This window comes from Tupaia chinensis, unplaced genomic scaffold, assembly GCF_000334495.1.
Source record: "Tupaia chinensis unplaced genomic scaffold, TupChi_1.0 Scaffold000515_1, whole genome shotgun sequence".
Lineage (NCBI taxonomy): Eukaryota > Metazoa > Chordata > Mammalia > Scandentia > Tupaiidae > Tupaia > Tupaia belangeri.
This window is the reverse complement of record NW_006160028.1, coordinates 5,242,142-5,265,424: the sequence shown is the minus strand read 5'-3', so window position 1 is coordinate 5,265,424 and position 23,283 is coordinate 5,242,142. Positions and strand designations below refer to the sequence as shown.

Sequence of the window (23,283 nt, the reverse complement as noted above, 5' to 3'; positions counted from 1 at the left end):
CCCCCGAAAAGCCCCCCCCCCCCCCCCCCGCCGTGGCAAAAACCCTTTAAAATATGACAGGGTGGTTATTCATATGTGCTTCTCATAACTTTTTAAAATATTATTAAAAACAATTTTTTTTTGAGATTTTTGCTATAGGGCTTATGCACTTGCTGGAGAGACAGAGAGATAGAAAGCGAGAGATCACCCCTTGGGGGGATGGCCACGCTTTTCCCTTTTCTCCTTCATTCTCCTCTTGGGATTCTGGGCAAGTATGCACATGCACCGGGTTTGAATTTTAAGCTACTGGGTCTGGGACTCATTATGCCATCTGCTGGTTCCAGAGATTTATCATTTTTTAATCTAGGTCATGTTAATCATTGACTGAACCCACTGACTGTTCTCATTTCATTGGGTCTATTAAATGAGACTGGGTTCACTAATTTCTCATTGGCTATATCAAATGGCTTGGTCAGCTAGACTTGCCCCCCTAATCTCCTGCCTATACTACCATGGGAATTTTCTGTCCTGATGAGTTTTTCTATCCATCCACATGAGAAGACATTCCAGCCCCTTACCTGCTTCGTTTGCTAGCTTCCTCCGGCCTCATTATGCCTTGAGGGAAAAGTTGGGAAACCAAATCCAGATGCCAATTCCAGTGACTGTTGTAGGATAGGGAGGGAGGTTAGGGAACAGAGCTGGTGGTGACAGATTACAATGGGTTGAGGATTAAATAGGAGCTGTATTAAGACTGCAAGGGAATGTGTGAGTATACAGGGGTTCTGAGAAGGCTCATGGGAAATGTTCATTATGAAAAAAACCATGCATGGGTTTCAGATTATTTGGCACCAGACTTGTACCTTAATTCCATTTTCCACAAACTTTATCTTTTAGCTTATTTATTTCTTCCATGAAGGAGAGACAGAAAGAGAGAAGAGAGCACCCTTCTGAAGGTCCCAATTCTGGGATCCACTCCTAGCTTCTCCTATTCAAGGAGGCATCCAGACTTGAACCAGGAACCTTCTCATGTGGGATTGCTTCACAGTGCACTGAATTTTACTCACGGCGCCACTATCCAGCCCACATCCATGAACCTTTTGAAGTCCCCTCCTATGGGCATCTTAGGGATGAGAGCATGAAAGGGGACCATGTGATCATTTGCATGTGTAATTCCAAGTAGGGTGATAGGAGGAGTTTGCATAATCTCCTTAGAAAAATCTTTAGAATTTAAAACAGGAAAAAAATATCACCTGGGGCCAGCAGGTGGCATGGTGGTTAAGGCACTGGACAGCCACATGGCTGATTGTGGTTTGCCTCCCAGACCTGGAGGCTTGCTTTATCACCACCCCCCACCACCACCACCACCCATCTCTGGTAAGCACTCGTGCCCTATAATACAACTTTTAAAAAAATCACCCAGTTATATTTTAGGATTGGCCCTATCTGTAGTCTTATCTATCAAAAACACAGCTACAAACTTGGGAAGAAAGTTTAAAAGAACAAAAAAAGGGCAAACAAACAAAAAGGCCGAAGGCCCTTCACTGGCTCATAGGAGGGCCCACCTCATCTCACTCAGGCACCCCGGAGCCCTTGAAGCCAAATCTACACAGTGAAGAAACCGAGGCCCGTGCTAACCCTTTTCCTCCGTGTCTTCACAGCCCGTTGTTTACAGCTCCGGCCCTCAGCGCTAGGCCTGCTGGCTCGGGCTTTTAGATTCCGCATGTTGCCGTGTTGAACAGAGCTGGAAAGAAGTTCTGTTCTCACCGTCCTGATCTCCCAGCCCAGCATTGCTGCAGCCGCGAGGCCTGGGAGAGATTGTCTTAGGTGGTCATTAGGAATAGAGACCCATGCAAATTCTCCCAGGTTAATGGAAGAGACTCTGGGGATGTGCACAGGACAAAATGCAAGAAGTACACACGGGCCTTGCGACCACTAGGATCGCCTTGCGTCTGCTGTCTGCGGCCTGCTGGTTTCCTGCCTGCCCCTCTGTGGTTCCGTCCTGTCCTTTGTAGACCAGCTTCCTCTCCTTCTGCAGAGCCACTGCAGCCCCGCCACCTGATTTTGTACATGGCATTTGCTTCCCATGGTATCTGCACTACCTTTCCTTTAACTCCAGGGTCCTCCGCCAGCTAACTGTAGGGTCTTCGTAGGTGCCATTATTTTTGGAGAGGTTTTTGCTATAGGGCACATGTGCTCGCCAGAAAGACAGAGAGAGACTAAGAGACAGAAAGCGAGAAATCACCCCCCAGGGAGGATGACCACGCCATGATCCCTTCTCCATTCTCCTCTCAGGATCTTGGGCACGCACGCACATGTTCCTGGCGTGAGTTTAAGTCACCGGATCTGGGACTCGAACTATGGTCTACTACATGGGAGTCCAGCGACATAGCCATTACGCTAACTGCTGGTTCTCATAGTTGCCATTTTAAAAGATTATCTCAGAGGGGCCAGCAGGTGGTGTGGTGGTTGAGGTACTGAATTCCCACATGGCAGACCGTGGTTTGAATTCCAGACCTGGCAGCTTAAAATTCATGCCAGCGCGTGTGCATGCGTGCCCCAAATCCCAAGTGGAGAATGGAGGAGAAGGGATTGCAGCATAATCATTTCCCTGGGGGATGATTTCTCACTTTTCCTCTCTCTGTCTTTTTCTCTTTCTCTCTGGTGAGCACATGCACCCTATGGCAAAAACCTGAATAAAAACGAGTAACTCATTGGTCCAGCTCCCTTAGTTATGGTCAAATTGTCCTTGAGTCAAAGTTCCATTCTTTGTCCATCAGGGATGGCCCAGGTGTTTGAATAGGTGGGGTAGCAGCAGTGTAGCAGATCTGACTTGTCTATTCCAGTAATAGTTTTGCAAGGTATTTTCCAAAGGATTGGAAATGAGCTCAGAGTGCAGGCTACAGTCTGGAAGCCATATGCCCACCATGGACTCAGATTCCCCAGGTTATCTGAGAACGTGCCAGGTATATGCACAGGCACCCAAGATCCTTAGGAGCTGGAGGGCTGAGGAGAGGGGATTGCAGGATGGGGAGACCCTGCGGAGGGTGCTTTCTTTCCCTCTCATGCCTATGCTCGCACTATCATTAAAAGAGAAAATAGCACTGAGGAACCCCATATCGCTTTGTGAGCCTGATAATTGCTGTGATTAGACTGGGAGGAGAATGGGGATAGGAGGGCTAGTCAGCTAGAAAGGGGCCTGAGTCTTGGGTCCTCAAGGTCTTGGCTGGGTCACATGACTACAGAAATCTGTTTAGACAGACTGTCCAGTGAATTGTTCCTTTCTCCTTAATGGTTTGACATAGAGTAGAAGAAAGACTAAGAGAAGTTGGCTAGAATGAGAGAGTGGGGATCTTCTTTCTTCTTACAGACAGTATACCTCCCTCCCCCCCCCCCCCCCAGCTTGGCTCCTCCTGCTTTGTTGGCATTAATTATAGAGTGCAACAAAGTGCCCAAGGCCTCAAGCAACATTTTTTTTTTTTTTTCATCTCACCTGATACTTTGTTTTTGTTTTTTTCTTTCTTGCCTGTATCTTTGTGGGACCTTGACATTTCCACTGCCTCCAACAGCTCACTTCAGCCTGGGCTTTATCTGATGTTGGTTCCTATCAGCGTCTGTCCTCTCATAGATAGCTGTTTCTATTTGCATCACAGGGTTTCTTTCCCCTGGGCACTGTCCTTCTGTACCACTCCCTCTCTGTCCTTCAGTGGTGTTCGTTTTTTCTTTTTTATTAACATGTCATAATTGTACACATTTCTGGAGGTATGATTTTTTTAGTACACAAATGCAATGTGTAATGATTAAGTCAGGGGAATTACTACAACCATTATTTCAACCATTTGTCATTACTTAGTGTCAGGAACATTCAAAATCTTCTTTTTTTAGCTAGATTGAGATATACAATTAGTTGTCATTAACTATATTACCCCACCATCATATTTTATCATACTAGACATTGTTTCTCTTACCTATCTATATTTTTGTTTCCATTAATCAACATCTTCTATTGCCCCCTCTCTGGCCTTCCCAGATTCTAGTAGTTATTCCTCATTTCTCTACTTTTTTAAAAAACTGATTATCAATTTATTCAAGTAGTTAACTTAGGCATCTGCAATGGTGACTTCAACCTCAACTCTTAGTTCAGTACTGATGGAAGTAATCTGTTTAACAATCTCAGAGGGACCGTGCAAATCAATGAGTCCCTTGTGGATCCTCATCTGGAAACCATCCCCCGTCTGGGAACCTTCACGACAAGGTGTTTTTCTTGTAGCGATTCTCAAAGTCTTGGTAGGCATCCAAGCTGGTTCTCTTGCCTTGAGAGTCCTTTCCTTTGGATATCTACCTGGTAGTAGAATTTCTGGATCAGACAAAAGTTCTATTTTTAGGGAACCAGCAGTTAGCGTAATGGCTATGTCGCTGGACTCCCACGTGGTTGACCGCGGTTCACGTCCCGGACCCGGTGGCTTAAAACTCACGCCGGGCGCGTGTGCGTGCGTGCCCAAGATCCCGAGAGGAGAATGGAGGAGAAGGGATTGCGGCATGGCCATCCCCCCTGGGGGGGTGATTTCTCTCTTTCTGTCTCTCTGTCTCTCTCTGTCTGGCGAGCGCATGCGCCCTATAGCGAAAACCTCTCAAAAAAAAAAAGTTCTATTTTTAGTTTTTTGAGAAGCTACTGTAGTCTTTTCCATAATGGCTCTGCTAATTTCCATCAAGGGTATAAAAGAATGCCCCCTCTGGGCATCCTTACCAGCACTTGTTATTTATTTACTTACATATTTTACAGCTTTTTTTAAAAAAAGAGGTTTTTGCTAGAGGGCATGTGTGCTCGCCAGAAAGAGACGGAGAGACAGAAAGTAAAATCACTCCCCAGGGGGGATGGCCACGCCACAATCCCTTCTCCTCCATGTTCCTCTCAGGATCTTGGGCAGGCATGCACATGTGCCCAGTGTGAGTTTAAGCCACCAGGTCCGGAACTTGAACCGTGGTCGACTACATGGGAGTCCAGCGACATAGCCATTACTCCAACTGCTGGTCCCAACTTACATATTTTATAATAGCACATGTATGCACAAGAGAAAGAAATGAAAGCACCCTGGACAGGGTCTCATTACATCATGTTCTTTCTGTAGCCTTGCAGTTCCTCAGGATCCTGAGTGCTGCCTGTGCACCTGCCTGGCATGCTATTAAGCTGACCTAGGGATCGGAACCATGGTCATTCATGTGGCCGCGTCGTCTTACAGGGCACTTGCCTTACCACTGCACCTCGGTGGCTGGGCCTCTTTTTAATAATAGGCATTCTAACTGGGATGAAGTGATATTTCATTGGGGTTTTTATTTGCTTTCCCCTAATAATGAGTGATGCTGAGCATTTTTTCATGTTTCTAAGCCATTTGTCTTCTTTTGAGAACTGTTTATTCAGGTCATTTGTCCATTTTAAAACTGGGTTATTTGTTCTTTTGCTGCCGAGTTCTTCGAGATCCTTGTATATTCTGGTTATGAACCCCTTGTTAGATGTGTACTATGTAAATATTTTCTCCTATTCTCTGGGTCATCTCTTCACTCTGTTTATTGTTTCATTTGCTTCATTTAGTTTGATATAATCCCATTTGTGAATTTCTGCTTGTGCTTCGAGGTTTTATTCAAGAACTCCCTACCCATATTAGTGTCCTGAAGTGTTTCTCCTGTGTTTTCTTCATAGTTTCATAGTTCAGATTTTGTGTTTATGTCTTCAATCAATTTGGAGCAGATTTTTGTATAAGGTGAAAGATGTGGGTCTAGCTTCATTTTTCTGCATATGGAGATCCAGCTTTCCCAGCATCATTTATTAAAGACACTGTCTTTTCTCCAGTGGATATTCTTGACACATTTGTTGAAAATCAGCCGGCTGTATACAGTGGATTGATTTCTGGGTTCTTGGTTCTGTTTCACTGGTCTATGTCTGTTTTTGCTGTACCTTGCTGTTTTTGTTATTATAGCTTTACAGTATATTTTGAAATCTGGTAGTATGATGCTCCCAACTCCATTATTATTATTATTATTTTCTAATTCCCAGAGAGTTCATGTGCTTGCCAGAGAGAGAGAGAGAGAGAGAGAGAGAGAGAGAGAGAGAGAGAAAGCACCCTCCCTCCCCAATGAGTGGCCACAGCACACTCCTTTTCCCCCATTCCTCCTCCCCATCAGGATTCTGGGCATGCACATATAATTCCTGGCATGTTTTTCAAGGCACCAGGGCCAGGATTTGAACTGCAATTGACCATGTGGGATCCAGTTCCCTTTACTGCTGTTCTACCAACTCCTTTTGGTAGACCCCTTTGGTTATTTGAGGTCTTTTGTGACTCCATACAAATTGTGATATTTTGACATTCTCATTTCCTCAAATGGCTTACTACAACTTTAGTTTTTTTATTTTGTTTGTTCAGAGAGATGTTTGCTATAGGGCACGTACACTCACTGGAAAGACAGAGAGAGACAGAGAGACAGAAAACAAGAAATCACCCTCTAGAGTAGATGGCCACATGGCAATCCCTTCTCCTCCATCCTCCTCTTGGGCTTTTGGGACACATGCACATGTGCCTGGCATGAGTTTTAAACTGCTGGGTCTGGGACTTGAGCCGTGGTTGACTATGTGGGAGTCCAGTGACGTTACCATTATGCCATCTACTGGTCCCTACAGCTTTAGTTTTTATCTGATGTTGGCTCCTGTCAGCATCTGTCCTCTCAGGTGATGACTCTTGTGTTTCTTTGTTTCTGAGAGTTTCTTTCCCCTGGACACGGTCCTTGTGTATCTGTCACTCCTTGTCTGTCCTCAGTGGGTTTCTTACTTTCCCCCACTTACCAATTCTTACTTATGCTGGCCTGCCCTAGCCCTGATTAGGATTAGCATCACTGATCCTGTTTTAGGACTGTCTTAGTTGGGCTGAGCTGAGTGTAAGCATGAAAAGTCTGACTCCTGCAATTCCACGTTTGTTTCCACTAGAAATGTGAGCTCAATCCCTTGGTGAGCCAGGTTGTGGATGAGGGAGGGAGTGGGGGAGGAGAGGCGTGTTAAAGCAATGGGCACATTTCCCTATTGCTAGGAAGTTTCTGTGCCACAGTAGTGCTGGCAGTGGCATGCCAAGATTGCCCAAGAGCCCAGGAAGCTCAGAAGCTCTTTAACCCAGCAATTTAACTTCTAAGACTAGGTCTTAAGGAAATAATTATGGGTTATCACCAAAGATTTAGCTTTAAATACTATTTGTGATTAGCAGAAACAAGTTGAAAATGACTTAAAAAGTGCTCAGTGTTTGGAGGTTGGGTACAATTTATTGTACAGTAACATGAAGTACCATACATAGATCGTGGGGTTCATGGGTACATACGTATTTTGTGACACTAAACTAACACTGCAGAGACCATTAAAATGGTGCTGCAGAACGTACCTAATGACCTGGGACTAAAATCCTGTCTCGCTTTATCACATCTTTATAAAAAATATGGACAACAACTATATAAATAAAAGAGAAGGATATGGTATCTGTAGTTATCTGGGGCAGAGAAAGAAAAGGTAACTTTTTTCTTTCTTTTCCTTTAATTATATTTTCTAAAATGTGTAGATTAAACATATATTTATCTTGGTACAAGGAAAAATGCAATTACTTTTGCCATAGGGCGGGCACCACCACACCCCAAAAATGTAATTACTTTTAAAACAAATGCTGCCCACTCAGATGGCTATAATAATATGGGATGAAAATTTAGACTTAGGGGATCAGCAGTTAGCGTAGTGGCTATGTCGCTGAACTCCCATGTAGCTGACTGCGGTTCGAGTCCCGGACCGGGTGGCTTAAACTCATACCACATGCCCAAGATCCCGAGAAGAGAATGGAGGAGAAGGGATTGTGCTGGCCCTGCCCCCCCCCCCCCCGGGGGGGGGTGATTTCTCACTTTTTATCTCTCTGTCTCTGTCTTTCTGGCGAGTGCATGTGCCCTATAGCAAAAACCTCTCAAAAAAATTTTTAGATTTATTTAAAAATGCTCTCCACATGAGTTAGAAATTGAATTTGCATTTGTAACCGTGTAAATGTTAGTGAAGATGAAAAAAAGAGAGCAAGTTCAATGTATTCATTGATTGAAATTCCATCGTCCTTATCTAAACACAAAATGTAGGCTGGAGCTGAAATGTTCATACCCTTGTTTTTCTTTCCTTCTAGTAGCAAGTAACACAAGGGTTCAGTAACTGTGGTAGAGTTCACTTTGCTTAACCTGCAGCTCACTCTGAAATTGGGCAGCCCCAGGAGGGGCGGGTCTGGGTGAACAGATGGAAGGTGTGAGGGAGGCTGGCTCCTTCCAGTCAGGGCTGTGGCTCTAAAAGGGGCTCTATGGCAGGAGTGACCGGGCTGGCAGGGGAGCAGCAGGGTGCTTACCCTCCTGCAGGTACATGCTGGTGCAGGGCCTGAACTTGGCTGTGTTTGTCTCCCCTGTAGGTGGGGATAGCGCCAGTGGGGCAGAGCTCCACAGCACACAGCCCAGAGAGAAGCAGTCAATACCATGAGCCCAGCTGAGAGGAACTGGCTCCCCTGAGCTTATCCCAAGCCTCATGCCAGGTTTCCATCCCAGCGCTGAGGTAAGACCCCTTGAATCTCAGCTCGGTGAAAGAGAGGACAGAATGCCCATTTAGCAGAGAAGGGAGTAGGAACTCCTTTCTGTACAACTCAAGAATGAGGAAAGTTGTTTCTGTTTTAGCCATATCATCTGTTTTGACCTCAGCCCATTGGGAGGCAAGGTTATTTGGTGGCCAAAGAGGCATTTTATTTGTCACAACAGGTCTTTTGGAATCCAGAGGAGTTGTGTTTTCTCAACTGCTGGTAAAAGTTGAACTCCAAGTGAAATGAATTTATCTTCGGAGTAAAACTGTATCCGATTTAGGGCGAGTACTGGAGTACCTGCTGCGTTCTGTAGGGGAGTTTACCTCTTAGGAAACACACACACCCTCACATACACTCCCTGACCCCAGGGAGACCGTGACGGGTTATGTAGGGAGGTTATTGAAACCATCCCACTAAAAGATGATTTTAATTGCCTATATGTCCTGCTTATAATTTGTGCTCTTAGGACATTTGGAAAAATACTGATGTGGAAGAAAATGAAACAAGTCTGTTACCGACACTCAGGGGGTTTTTCATTAAGTTGCTCTTCAAGTTGCCACAGAATGAAGACTGCTCAATGGAAGTGGAGAGGGGAGGCAGAAAGGGCACTCAGGAGCCAGAAGAACTTGCCTCTATCCGGGAACTCCCTAGAGCTCATTGTTAAATATTCAGGAATTTTACAAACTGGGTTTTAAAAATTGTTAAAAAAAAAAAAAATGGCAGCTTGGAATAGACCGAGGTGGGAAATGTTATGCCATGGAAATTGGCGAATGTTACAAACAAGGGCTTTTTTTGTCTCGTTTTAGAGATTCGGGTTACACCAGCACGTCCCTGACTCCAGGGCTCACTCCACTGACGGGCTGTGAGGCACGGGCACATCCTGCCCCCTCGGTGTCCCTCGATGTCCACACCTGTGAACAGTAGGTGCTCAATAAACAGTAGTTCCACGAGGAAATGAGAATGAGATTTCTGTCCTTATTATCTCATAAGAGAGTTGTGAATGTCCCCTAAAATAATAAAAATGAAAATGTTTAGCCTACTGTGAGGCTCCCTGATTGGGAAACTTTTGGTTTATTGGTGGAGAGAAAACTTGGCTGCATTTCTCATGCTGGCTCTTGCTCCATGGGGAGCTTGTGAATTACTGATACCCTTTCATAAAGGCAGATGAAAACCCCCATTTACTGACCAACATCTGGGGCACATTTCCTTCCTGGAAAAGTCAAGAAGTCGGTCAGAGAAGTGTGAAAAGGAAGCCTCAGCAATGCTGGAAGTGAGAGCCATGGCTGAAATCAGAGCTTTTGACTCATAATCTCTAATGGGGACGGTGGGGAGACTTCCTGCCAAATGTGAAATTTCAACAAAAGCTTCTTTCTTCAAAGCCCTGCTGTTGCAGCAGATTAGAGCTAATTAAATTAGCATAATGCAGTCCCACCCTCTGTCCTTCTTCCTGTAGTTTCTGAATCTCCTGGTGTGCTCTCTGTGCCTCTTTCATGGTGCAGGAGAAAGGATGGGGGAGACAGTGGGTCATCCCTTAAGTACCAGTTTATTTTTGTAGAATTGTAGGTTCAGAAAATTACACAGGTGGGAAGGACCGGTGGCAGTCTGCGACCACACCCTCATTTTAGGAAGGCAGGTTACTTAGTTGGTGCCCCAGGCAAGGTGTGTGCTCTGGGAGAGGAAGGGAGGCCAGCTTGGAGGTGGGGGTGGGGGTGGCATCTGCTCAGGAGGTCACTTGATCGCTGAGTCCTTGCCCACAGCTCGCAAGGGGACATGGTGGGTGGTCTTTGGGAATCAGCCCTGCCTCTCCCCTTCCCAGGCCCTCCCTTGTGTCTGCTGCCACAGCCCAGTGCATTTATGAGGTGCCCCTTCAGGGCCTTGGCTTTCCAGGCCACTGAAACCGTCTAAGACCTTATTCAGAGGACCTTTTGGTATATTTATAAAGAAGGGACTGAGGGACCAGCAGTTAGCATAATGGCTATGTCGCTGGATTCCCATGTAGTCGACTGCGGTTCGAGTCCCGGACCTGGTGGCTTAAACTCACGCCGGACACGTGTGCGTGTGTGCCCATGATCCCAAGAGGAGAATGGAGGAGGAGGGATTGCGGCGTGGCCATCCCCTCTGGGGGGTGATTTCTCCCTTTCTATTGCTCTGTCTCTCTTTCTGGCATGCACACATGCCCAATAAGAAAAAAAAAACCTCTCCAAAAAAAGAAAAAAAAGGGACTGAGATCATGGTGGCTCCAGGCACTGCGTTTTGTGCTCTGTCCTCATTATCTCCTTTAATTCTTGAATAACATAACAAGGTACCTATCCCCATGTCTCAGAAGTGGAAATTGAGTCTCCCAGAGGTAAAGACATTTGCCCAAGATTTTATAGCACATGAGCAACAGAGATGAAAACCACACCTGCCCGTGACCTCCACAGCTTCTCAAAGCTAGTGAGTCCTCTCTATAGCCAGGGCTTGCTCAGAGGGAGATCCAAAAATCCAGTTCCAACAGGCAGAGACCCTTCCCTCAGGGAAAATCATTCCATCTCTGAAGCAGTGTGAACAGCTGCAGCTCAGAGGGCCTGGAGCTTTACAAGGCACTGCACTGTGCTTTTCAAATCCCAAGGGCTCTTCCTGTGAGAGCAAGATGGTGTCAGAGCGGTGGGCCTCCGCGGAGTCCTACAGAGCAGTCCACTTGTTCATGTGGCCCCGGTGAGGCGATGGCCAGGTGGTCCAGCCACACAGTGGCAATGGCAGGGGGCTTTTCAGCCTCTGAACTCTCAGAGCTCTTTTCAGAGAGCTGGATATGTTTGATTTTCCTCCATGGCTAGGGAAGAGATTATTCCTCTGGCAAGAGGTGTTGAGTTCGGTCCCACGTACTTACTGAAAGCCTACTGTGTACCCAGCCAAAGAGCCCAGCTTGTTTGGTGAAGAAATTCTGGCATATAGGTCCGACAAAGGACAAGGAGATGAGCCCCCCTACATCCGGACTGTATGCCCATGGCCCTCCCCACTGCCCCCATCCATCTTGTAGCCACTCATGTCCAGTAGGTCCTTCAAGAACTCTAAGGGGAGAAATTGTGTCTCATGTTGCTGTGTCCCAGCGTTCCCAGATGCCTGAACACAGGCTTTTAAGTGCTTGACCTGCTAACTGAGGAACGAAGCAGCAAGTGGTCTTGGTGTGAGTGTATGAGTGTGTGTGTGTGTGTGTGTGTGTGTGTGTGTGTGAGTGTTGGGGGAATCTGGAAAATCCTCACAGAAGGCAAGAGACGGAGTGGCTAAGGGAGCAATTCGTGTGGGTCCTGCCTAGTGGGAGTGGGCGCTCTGCCTCTGGAGCTGGTTTGAGGCAGGAGCGAAGGGTCGTTTCACTGATAATCAAGATTCCTTTTCATCTGTTACACTTGGTCGATTTCAGAAAGAGTAAAAGCTTTACATGGAGAATGTGAGGTAGAGCCAGCATCCTTGGGAGGCTTGTTGGTTAGCCTGCACGTCTGGCCCCCAGAAAGGGCCTCCATTTATCACGAGTGGAACTGGTACCTGTTCTCTTGTCTGCTCAGGGTCCTTCACACTCTGGCTGGTGGGCGGATGAGTGGAGGATCTTCTGGGGAGTGGGCACAGCCGACTTCCTGCCTTAGCCTGGTTGAGTGTCTGTGATGGGTCTAATCTGAGTATCGGTGATGGGAGCAATTTGTGACAATGACAACCTGAGAGAGAGAACCTTCATCATGATGGTGCCAGAAATCTGTAGCTCCAGTGCTTCACCCTTTTCCTCTGGATTCTTCTTAGAAGTCTCAGAGACATAAAGAGATTTTTTTTTACAGGGGCAGCCGAGGATCTACCCCTGTGGCTATAGGCTGGGACTTTACCATGGTGGGAAGGCATCACAATACAAAGAGTGCCCTAGCTTGAACACATTAGAGCATGACCATCTAACTCTGCTTCCTCATCTGTAAAATGGGCTGAATAATACCTACCTTGAGTGAAGATTAATAATATAAGGTTTTTCTCCCACAAAGTAGATACCCAGTAACTGGTATCCATTATTGTTATTATTATTTTGTTTTTACCAGAGGATGCGTATACTCACTAGAGAGAGAGATAGAGAGGGAGATGGAGAAAGCACCCCCAGTAGTATGCACATTGCAAGCCCTTCTTTATTTCTCCATCCTCTGTGTCAGGATTGGGCATATGCACATACTTCTGCCTGGTGTGTTTTCCAAGCTTCTAGGGCCAGGATTTGAACCATGGTCAGTCATGTGGGCTCTGGCTTCCTTAACCACCAGGCCACAGAGCCAACTATATGGGCATAATTACATTGCACAATGTCATGAGCTCTGACATTCATGAAATTGTTCCCACAATCAAGTTATTAAACATAACCATTACCCCTAAAAGTTTCCTGCAGGGCCTTATCCCTTTCCATCTCCTACTCTCTATCCCAAGGCAATCATTAATTGGCTTTCTGTCACTAATGACTGTATGCACATAGAATTATACAGCATGTCTTTTTTTTTTTTTTTTTTTTAAATAAGATTTTTGTCATGGGCGTGTATACTTGCTGGAGACAGACAGGGAGAGGGAAAGTGGAAATCACCGCTCAGGGAGGATGGCCATGCTGCAGTATCTTCTCCATTCTCCTCTCAGGACTTTAGGCACACACGCATACATGGCCAGTGTGATTTTCAAGCCACCGGACCTGGGGCTTGAACCATGTGGGAGTCTAGTGCTGTAACTACCATGTCACCTGCTGACCCCACATGTACTGGTTTTTTATTCAGTGTAATTATTTTGATGTTCATCCAAGTTATTGTGTGTATAGCTGAACAGTACGTTATATAAGTATATAGTGATTTATTTACTCATTTACCTGTTGACAAACATTCTGGTTGTTTCTCTTTTTTGACTATTAAAATAAAGCCATTATAAGCATTGGCAAAAAAATTTTTTAGTGGGGCCACACATATTTGTTTCTCTGGGATAAATTCTTAAGAGTAAAATGATTGGGTCAGGTGGTAGGTTAATGTTTTGAGAAGCAGGCAAATCATTTTCTAGAGTGGTTGAATCATTTTACATGGCTCCCAGCTACGTATTAGCGTTCAGGGTGTTCCCCTTCCTTGGCAGCACTTCGTATGGTCAATCTTTCCCTCTTCTCTCTCTCTTTTTAAGTGAAAATTCCCAGGCTTCATGTTAAACTAGAATTTCTGCAAGTGGGCCCAGGAATCTATGCCTCTCTTTTCTAAATTTATTTCTTCTAAGAAAGAGAGAGAGAGAGAGAGAGGAGAGAGAGACCCTCCCGTGGTCTTCACACCACAATCCACCCCCAGTGTCAATCTGCCTGGACGAGTGCACGTGTGTGTCCAGCTCAGAGATGTCCCAGGACACAAACCCAGAACTGGGCCTCGTTATATCACTGCCGTATTGCCAATTGGCCCCCAGCTTCTTCATTATAGTAAATCTTCTTCATTTTAATAATTCTATGGAGTTATCTCATTGTGGTTTACTTTTCACTTCCTTAAAGATGAATGATATTGGGCATGTCTTCACGTGCTTATTTGTCATTTGCATATCTACTTTGGTAAAATGTCTGTTCCGATCTTTTGACCATTTACAACAATAGGGCTGTCTTCTGACTGAGTTGTAAAGTACCTTAGGTAGTCTATAGACAGATCCTTTATTGGGAATGCTTGGCAGTTATTTTTTTTTCCCAATTCTGTGGCTTGCATGTGGTGAGAGACAGAAACAATAAACAATCATGACTCAGTTGAATTGGTCCTGTGCACAGGAAGTACAGAGAGCAGTGTTCTTACAGAGTAAATCAGGGAAGCTTCTTGGAGGAGTGACATGAATTGAGGCTTGAAGAAATGAATGATCACTTCTTGGCCGCTGGGCTAAGTTCAAGTGTAGTAACAGCTCACTAGGTGAGGGAAGGGCACTCTAGGTGGAAATGTGTAAGCTGCAAAGGCAAGAGGCATGAAATTTCATGGTATGTGCAAAATGAAATTTGAACCCATTGGAGCAGAAAGATTGGACTGAAATCCCAGCTCCTCCACTGACTGGCTGTGCATCTGTCTTTCTCTCTGTTTAAACCTTTTATTTTGAAGCAATTATAGGTTTGTGAGAAGTTGCCAAAAAAAAAAAAAAAAAAAAAAGGAGACAGAGGAACCTGGTACATCCTTCGCTTAGTTGCTTCCAGTGGTTTTGTCTTATAATGGGAATAGTACCATATCAAAGCCAGAAATCCAATGAACTCGATGTCACTTCCTCACCTGGTCAGGTTAGTTGGGCGCCATGGAAACAAGGTTCAGGACTGCTCTGTTGCCGCAAAGTTCTCCCTCCCGCTGCCCACCTCTGACCACAGCGGCCCCGCCCTCGGTTTCCAGCTCTGATTTTATCATTTGAGAACGTCCTGTCAACAGGACCTTACCATGTGCAGCCCTTTGAGACTGGCTTTTTTGCACTCATTGTGTCTTTAGGTCCACTGAGGTCACTGAGTGTGTCCCTTGTCACTCTTTTATTGCTAAGCGGTACTTGGTGTGGATGTGCCACAGTTTCCCTTTTACCTCTGGAAGGACATTTCAGTTGCTTCCAGTTTTGGGTTATTATCAATAAAGTTACCATGAAAAATCGTTTTGTACTCCTCCCCTCTACCCGGATAAATGCCCAAGCTTGCAATGCTGTTATATGGTGAGGGTATTATGTTGGTGTTTTGTTTATATGGTTTATTTCTTCAGTGAGAGAGATGGAAAAGATAAAGAGGCACTTTCAACAGGGTTCTTCTTGCTGCAGTCCACCCAGTCCCAGCCATCTAGGATCTTGAGTGTGTGTGCGTGCGTATGTGCGTGTGCATGCACACACACGTGCATGCTCCGTGTGTGTGTACAGGGAGGCTTCAGGACTTGGGCCCAGAACACCCCCATGTGGTGCAGCCTTGCAGAGTGTGTGGGTGTCTCTGCCACCCCTCTGTGGCTGGCCTTGTATTTAGCCTTTATTTATTTATTTATTTATTTATTTATTTATTTATTTATTTTTTGGAGATTTTTTTTTTTTTGAGAGGTTTGTTTGCTATAGGGCGCATGCGCTCACCAGACAGAGAGAGACATAGAGACAGAAAGCGAGCAATCACCCCCCAGGGGGGATGGTCACGCCGCAATCCCTTCTCCTCCATTCTCCTCTCAGGGTCTTGGGCACGCACGCACACACAACCCCGGCGTGAGTTCTAAGCCACCGGGTCCGGGATGTGAACCACAGTCGACTATGTGGGAGTCCAGCGACATAGCCATTACCCTAACTGCTGGTTCCCGAGAGGTTTTTGCTATAGAGCATGTGCACTCACCAGAAAGACAGAGACAGATAGAGAGACAGAAAGCAAGAAATCACCTCCCAGGGCGGATGGCCACACCGCAATCCCTTCTCCTCCATTCTTCTCTCAGGATCTTAGGCACGCATGCGCGCACACCCCCGGCGTGAGTTTTAAGCCACCAGGTCCAGGACGCGAACCGTGGTTGACTACATGGGAGTCCAGCGACATAGCCATTATGCTAACTGCTGGTCCCGTATTTAGTCCTTAAAGAAACTTGCAAACTACTTTGTGGAATGACATTTTCATTTCACATCCCCCCTGCAGCAGTGATCCACTTCCTCCACAGCCTTCCCAGTGTTCATTGTTGTCACTGTTATTTAGCTGTTCTAGTAGGGGTGCAGGGACACATATTTTGGTCTTTGTTTGTGCTTCGCTAATGGCTGACTGTGTGCCTCCTCTCTGCTCTGCAGGTCTGGCTGTCTGAGTCCAGACCCAGCCTGTGCCCCTTACATGTGGGGCGCGACAGGAGCTGGTGCTGAAGCTACCCCACTGCTTCCAGAGCTGCATACTCCATTCCATTCCAGGAATGCGCCCTCCTGTTCCTGACCCGCTTCGTCAGTTACAGGAGATCCTGCTTGATTGTCCTGGGTGGCCCCAGGAAACTCACATATTATAGAGCTCTGTATTTTTCCAGGGAAGATTGTTTTGTTCTCACAGATGAGCAAACAACATGTAAGCACTAACTTTTTACTGTGCTCCCCACCCTATCCCTCTTTGGTGCCAACATTTGTACTTACTAGCAGCTGAGACGAAGAAACCTCTGGAGTTGGCCCAGGCTGACTTTCCTCAGTGTTTGGAGGTCTGACAGAGCCAGGGGCAGTGACCATGACCTCAGGCCCTCTCTGCGCTCAGCATCTACTCTCTCCTCGTATAGATGAAGAATCAGCTTCCGTGGGCAGACCAAAAGGTCAGAGCAGCTAACAGCCACACCACAGCAGCCCAACCTCCTCACCTGCCAGCCGGGCATACTACTGCTCCAATAAGAGTGTGTTTTTATTACCGTTGAGAGAGCACAGTGGGACGCTGTCATGCGCTGTCCTGGGGGTGGGCTGGCTCCCTCTCCTTACTCTTTGCCTCTCCTCTCCTGAGGACTCATGCGAACATCCAGGTACAGGGCTGTGTTGTGCTTGAAAGAAAATGTATGGGCAAATTACATGTCCATAATCCTGGGCGGACTCCAACAGGAGGCGCCCTGTTGGAAGTGACTATCTTGCAGAGTGTGTGCACCATTTAATCAGTGAAGAGCATCCATCCAGTCAGTCAGTATTCATCAACTATTTATTTTTTTTAAATTTGCTTGAGGGTCCACTGACTTGGTGGGGGGAGAGGGAGAGAGAGAGAGAGAGAGAGAGAGAACATCCCCCCACCCCCGCAGTGCCCGTGGAGAATGGTCATGCCACAGTCCATTCTCTTGGTACTTTGAGGACCCCCCCCCACACACACACACACACTCATGCATGCAGCCTGCTTTTCGAGCATTAGACCCAGGACTGAAACTGTGCTGTTGGCCACATGGGAAGGCCGCTGACTGCCTTCATCACCACGCCTCAACTGGCCCCAGCACTCATCAACTTTCAAATGAGCACCTGCTTTGCTCATTTCTCTGGCGTGTGCGTGAGCACATGAGCCATGGTCCTTGACCTTCTTGGCCGATGGTCTGTAGAGAGACATCTGTCCAGTAGGTAAAGCAAGGTCAAATGCAAAATCGGGGCTGTGGGGCTGCTGTGCAGAGCTCTGTGGCAGGTGTCAGCCTGGCGCTGTTCTCTGAGGTGCCCGAGGACACTTCCTCAGGGGATTTATTCTGACCCGGGCCTGCTTTATTTTTAAGCCACTGAAAATGCCCGTGTGGGATGTTCAGGAGAATTGGGTCACTTCCTATGTCCTAACTAACCTAGCTGACCATGGCCTGGTCGTCCAGGCCTCCTCCCACCTCACCACCTGAACATGCTGTGAGCTTACCTGTATCTAACCATCCACAGCTGCCCTGGCTCCTTGGGGACTGAGGCTAAGCTCAGAGCCCATGTCTTCCAGGGCTGGGTTCCCTTTATTGCTGTGCTTGCTTTCGAGCATGCCCGCTTTGTTACTCAGCTTGTTACCGAACTCAAATCAGGTTCGCTCGCCCAAGCGCTATAAAACCAAGCCATGGCACATGATGTGATGAAGGAAAGTACAGCTTTATTGCAAAGCACAAAGCAAGGAGAGCGGGCAGCTCATGCTGAAAAGACCCGGTCTCCCCGAGATGTTCCCCACATGCGTTTTTAAGGGGAAAATTAGGGGTAGAGGTTCCAGGTGCGCGATTAGTTCAGTGATTGGTTTAAGAGGGTATGATCATCTCTTCCGCATTGTTGATCAGTGAGGCCTTAGATGATCAATGCTCTGTTCTGGGAGAGGGCGGTCATCAGGTCTTTGGTGCATTTCAGCCTGGAAATGATGTGGTCAATGATCATTGTCCTACAAAACATCTTAAGACATGTGTTACACAAAACTTCTACATCTAAATTCTTGCAGTTAAGAAACTGATTTCTTTGACAAAGAGGAAGTTATAAGCTTCTTTTTAGTACATTAAAGTGACAGATCTATTACTACAGGAAGGTGTGGTTTACTGTAAGCTGGGGTATACATTCAAATAATTATCTCAGGGAGGGAGTGGGTGTAGTCAGGGTCTAGAGACTTGAATGTAACATCTACATTTAAATGGACCTCTCTTGTCAGTCAATCTGGATAGATACTTTTAGTTCTAATCAGTTTTCATTTTGGGAATTTACACTTTCTTCTAAAAAATTATAATAAGAAACGGAAGGTTCACTCCTTTTAGAGGGTCACAGCTTGGTTTCAAGCTGAACATGGAGAGCCACTGCGGTGGTTTGGACCATATGCAATTTTTTTACAGGTTTTTTTTTTTTTTCTTTATTGACTACAGAGTAGTGTGTGCATGTGTGTGAGAGAGAAAAAGAGAGAGAGAGAGCGAGGACAGCCCGCAATGCTGTGCCTTAGGAGCCAGATCTCAGCCTGCTGGATGGAGTTTACATCCCAGCTCCAGAGGCCTGAAAACGTGCTGGGTGTGTGCACACGTGTGCCCTAAACCCCGATGGGAGAAAGGATTGTGGCCACCACGACACTCCTCGGGGGCTGCTTTCCCTCTCTCTCTTGCTCTCTCTGGTGAGCACACATGTCCTCTGGAAATTAAAGACCCCTTTACGGGGTCTGGTCATGCAGTCATCCCTTCCAGCCAGTCCTTGGTCCCATCAGATCTTGGGCACTTGCACATGTGCCCAGCTCGCCTCAGCTGAGGTGGTCAGGGATTCAAACTGAGATCTGGCTTCTCCTGAGCAGCGCATTAGCCCCGTACCATGGAGATGGCCTTGCATAGATTGTTCATTTTAAGAGTGCATGCACTGGGCCAGCAGGTGGCATAGTGGTTGTGGCCCTGGACTCCCACATAGCCAACCATGGTACAGGTTCTGGACCCAGAGGGTTGAAACTCACTTCAGGTGTGTATGTGCATGCCCAAAAATCTCAAGAAGAAAATGGAGAAGGGATTGCAGTGTGGTCATCTCCCATGGAGGGGTGATTTCCCACTTTCTCTCTCTCTCTGTCTCCAGTGAGCATGTATGCCCTCGAGCAAAAATCTCTCTTAAAAAAAAAAAAAAAAAGTGTATGTGCTTGCCAGAAAGAGACAGACAGAAGGAGGGAGAGGTGAGAGCGTAGCTTTTGGGACTGCCCCCACCAGTTTCTTCTCCATCACTCCCTCCGTTCGGGATTGTGGGCCTGCATGTACACGTGTGGTTCACAAGCTACTGGGTCTAGGACTCACACTGTGGGGCTAGCCCTCACTCTGTGAGATCCGATGTTGTCTTCAGCTAGAGGGCGTCAGAACTGAGTTGGATTAGAGGCTGTCCAGCTGGTGGTTGAATTGATTGCTTGCTTGCTGGTGTGGAGAAATTATACACTATGGGATTGCATTTTAGGCCTGTGATCTGTGTTGTGAGATAGAAGACTTGAGAAAACATGGTGTGTTTTTCTGATGTGGTTTTAGTGTAGGGGGTGCATCTGGGTATGCGAGGAGGCTGGGGTGTGAGGTGGGAGTACTGTCTTGTATGCTAGACTGAGGGATTTGGACTGAAGGTGTTGCAGAAAACCAGATGCCAAGAAATGGAAAGCAGCACCCGAAGAGATTAGGAGAACTGTTTATCACACCGGCAGGCATGGAAAAGTTAACACTGAGTCTGGCCTGACTGGGGGCTAGACACAGTATTTGATGGGGGAATTACGGAAGGGGTGGTCTAGAAATGTTAGGAATGGGGAAGGAGCTCACAACCCACCCTACTCAGCGTCAAAGGGAGGAGGCAGAGAAGCAGGAAGTAGGAAGTCTGCCCTATTCAAGGTACTAATCTATTCAAGGTATAATCTATTCAAGGTTTCCAGGTTACCCTGTAGCTCCGGGGAGGGGTAGTGAGTTTGCTGGAGGGCAGAAACTTCAGGGAGCTATCAGCCCTGAGTTATTCATGAATTCAAGGTCCTTCCATATCATTTCTCTCTGGAGCCTTCTTAACTAACTCAAGGAGGGTCAATTAACAGGAGGGCGGTAAACGTAGCTCTCAGGGGCTGCAACAGGCAGCTGATATTTGATAGTTCTAAGGCGGGAGGTTATGAATTACTTCATTAGATTAAGGACACATGGTCTGACTGCCGGTGCTGAAAGAATCACTCCTAGGGGCCCCAGGAGAGGCAGTAGCCATGGGGCCCGTGTTCACAGCCCATTTTTACCTGCTCAGGAGTCAGCTGTTGCTTGTCAGTGTTTGGAGACCAAATTTTTCAGCTGCTTGGCCATGTCTTGGACTACACTCAATTTGGCATAGAAACATCCCTCTCCCAGAAATAAGCAGAGTCCACCCTTTTTAGCAGTCAGGAGATCTAACCCTCTCCGGTTCCGTACAACCACATTAGCCAAGGAGTCTAGCTGGACTTGGAGAGTCTTAATAATAGTCACTACCTGTTGTAATTCATCTGCCAGTTAACACTCTGAATCTCTGGTTCTGACTGGGAGGTTGGATGTGGCCTTTTATGGGGGAATTGGGGAAGGGGCTCAGAACTTGCCCTATGCAGTGTCAAGGGGAGGAGGCAGTGAAGCAGGAGGTCTAATCTGCTAAAGGCACTAATCTAGTCAAGGTACTAATCTAGTCAAGGCACTAATCTAGTCAAGATACTAATCTAGTCAAAGTTTTCAGGGTACCCTGTAGCTCTGCAGAGGTGCAGTTAGTTTGCCAGAGAGCAGAAACTAAAGGCAGCTATCAATTCTGAGTTACTCATGAATTCAGGGTCCTTTTGGGACCAGCAGTTAGCGTAATGGCTATGTCGCTGGATTCCCATGTAGTCTACTGTGGTTTGAGTCCCAGACCTGGTGGCTTAAACTCATGCCGGGTGCGTGTGCGTTTGTGCCCAAGATCCTGAGAGGAGAATGGAGGAGAAGGGATTGTGGCGTGGCCATCCCCTCTGGGGGGTAATTTCTTGCTTTCTGTCTCTCTGTCTCTGTCTTTTTGGTGAGCACGCATGCTCTATAACAAAGACCTCTCAAAAAAAAAAAAAAAAAAAAGGAAGAAGAAAAGAAAAGAAAGATTTTGGGGTCCTTCCATGTCAAAGGGAGAAAACATGGAAGACACAATTCGTGATTTCAGATCCAGGGCTGGATGTTCAGAGCTGGATTTCAGGGGGTTCATCTTGTGTGAAGAGAGCGATGGGGAGCAGGGGACTGGCTAGGGACTGTCGTGGGGTGATGTGGACCTCCATAACTTGGGCAGTGGCAGTAGACAAGGAAAGAGATGAATGGAAGAGAAAGTTCTGCCAGGTTAGAGGAACACAACTCTGTGCGCAGCCTCCACTCCCAGGGTCTGCACCTGTGCCATCCATCCACCTCAGCAGGCCCTCAGACTCTGCCTTTCCACAGCCAAGCCTGGCAGCCCATTTCTTTCTTTCTCCCACATTCAGGCCCAGGAGGAAGGGGAGGAGCCAAGGGCTGACACAGAGGGGCAGAATCTGTGCCCAGGAGAGGGGTGCAAAGGAGCAGGGCCTTGGGGAGGACTGCAGGCATCAGCTTTGGGCTGGGATGAAGCAAACTGGGTGCCCCCCTCAGTGAGCCCTGAGAGTGAGCCCCTTTTTACATTTTGCACCCCGAGCACTCCTTCCCCTCACCCTGGCCCTGGCACTGGAGGAACTAGTAAGGGGAAGGACACTGTGGCTTTGGATTACAAAATGCTAGGGATTGAGTGCAGCTCTGTTTCTTCAGAAGAAAGCCTCCCACAGGAAGCTGCAAGGGGGCCCCCTGGTGTGGAGGGAGTCTCCTGCCTCTTCATCCAAGACAGTCCCTCAGGATCTCCATGGATTTGCTAGGGTTCCTGGAGCACAGCTTGAAGACCACAGAGCAAATCCGCTCCTGCCCCTCCAGTCCATAGGGAATTCTAAGACTCAGAGAAGTAGCTGTCTTGCCAGAGGCCACACAGATGCGACCTTATGGGTCTTCTTTTGCTTTCCTTTGACTTTTCTTTAGTTTGCACCCTCATTTTATTCACCTCTCTTTTAACCACACCCCCTCCCGTAAGAACTGGAAATAGAGAGTTGGTAATCAAGGCCTGATTGATATCTGAAGATGGAAGTCTCATTTTGTTTTTGTTTTTTCGTTTTGTTTTGAAGAGGTTTTTGCTATAGGGTATGTGTGCTTGCCAGAGAGACAGAGAGACAGAAAGTGAGAAATCCCCCCCTCCGGAGGGATGACCACACCGCAATCCCTTCTCCTCCATTCTCCTCTCAGGATCTTGGGCACGCATGCACATGTGCCCGGCGTGAGTTTAAGCCACTGGATCTGGGACTCAAACTGCGGTTGACTACATGGGAGTCCAGCGCCATAGCCACTATGCCAACTGCTGGTCCCCCTAAGTCTCATTTTTGAAAAGTCCATTTATTGAGGGTCTGCCACTTCTAAACATTGCTTTAGGGGACTTTACAAATACTCCTTTATTTATTATTATTATTATTATTTTAAGTTTACTTATTCCTTCCATGAACAAGAAGGACAGAAAGACAGAGAGAGAAAGCAGCCGTTCCAATAGGGTTTTGATGCCACAGTCCACTCGTAGCTTCAACCAGCCCCGGGTCAAGGGTATGCATGTGACCTGCATGTTCAGGGCAGTCTCTGGATGCAAACCTAGAACCTTCTCAGGTGGGTCAGTTTCTTGGAATGTGGTGTTTTACCACTGCAACACTGTCTGGCCCCCATTTTCGTTAATTCTTTTTTTTTTTTTTGGGAGAGGTTTTTGCTATAGGGCGTGTGCACTTGCCAGAGAG

General features: G+C 46.8%; 1 protein-coding gene across 1 annotated transcript in view; it reads left to right on the top strand.

Annotated features, from left to right (window-relative positions):
• Positions 1–8,438: 8,438 nt before the first annotated feature.
• Positions 8,439–23,283, top strand: part of ST6GAL1 (ST6 beta-galactoside alpha-2,6-sialyltransferase 1) — a 114,930-nt gene continuing 100,085 nt past the window's right edge. The window contains exons 1-2 of the mRNA XM_006156749.3: positions 8,439–8,578; positions 9,407–9,520. The gene's annotated coding sequence lies outside the window, so the exon portion shown is untranslated. The remainder of the gene's footprint in view (positions 8,579–9,406; positions 9,521–23,283) is intronic.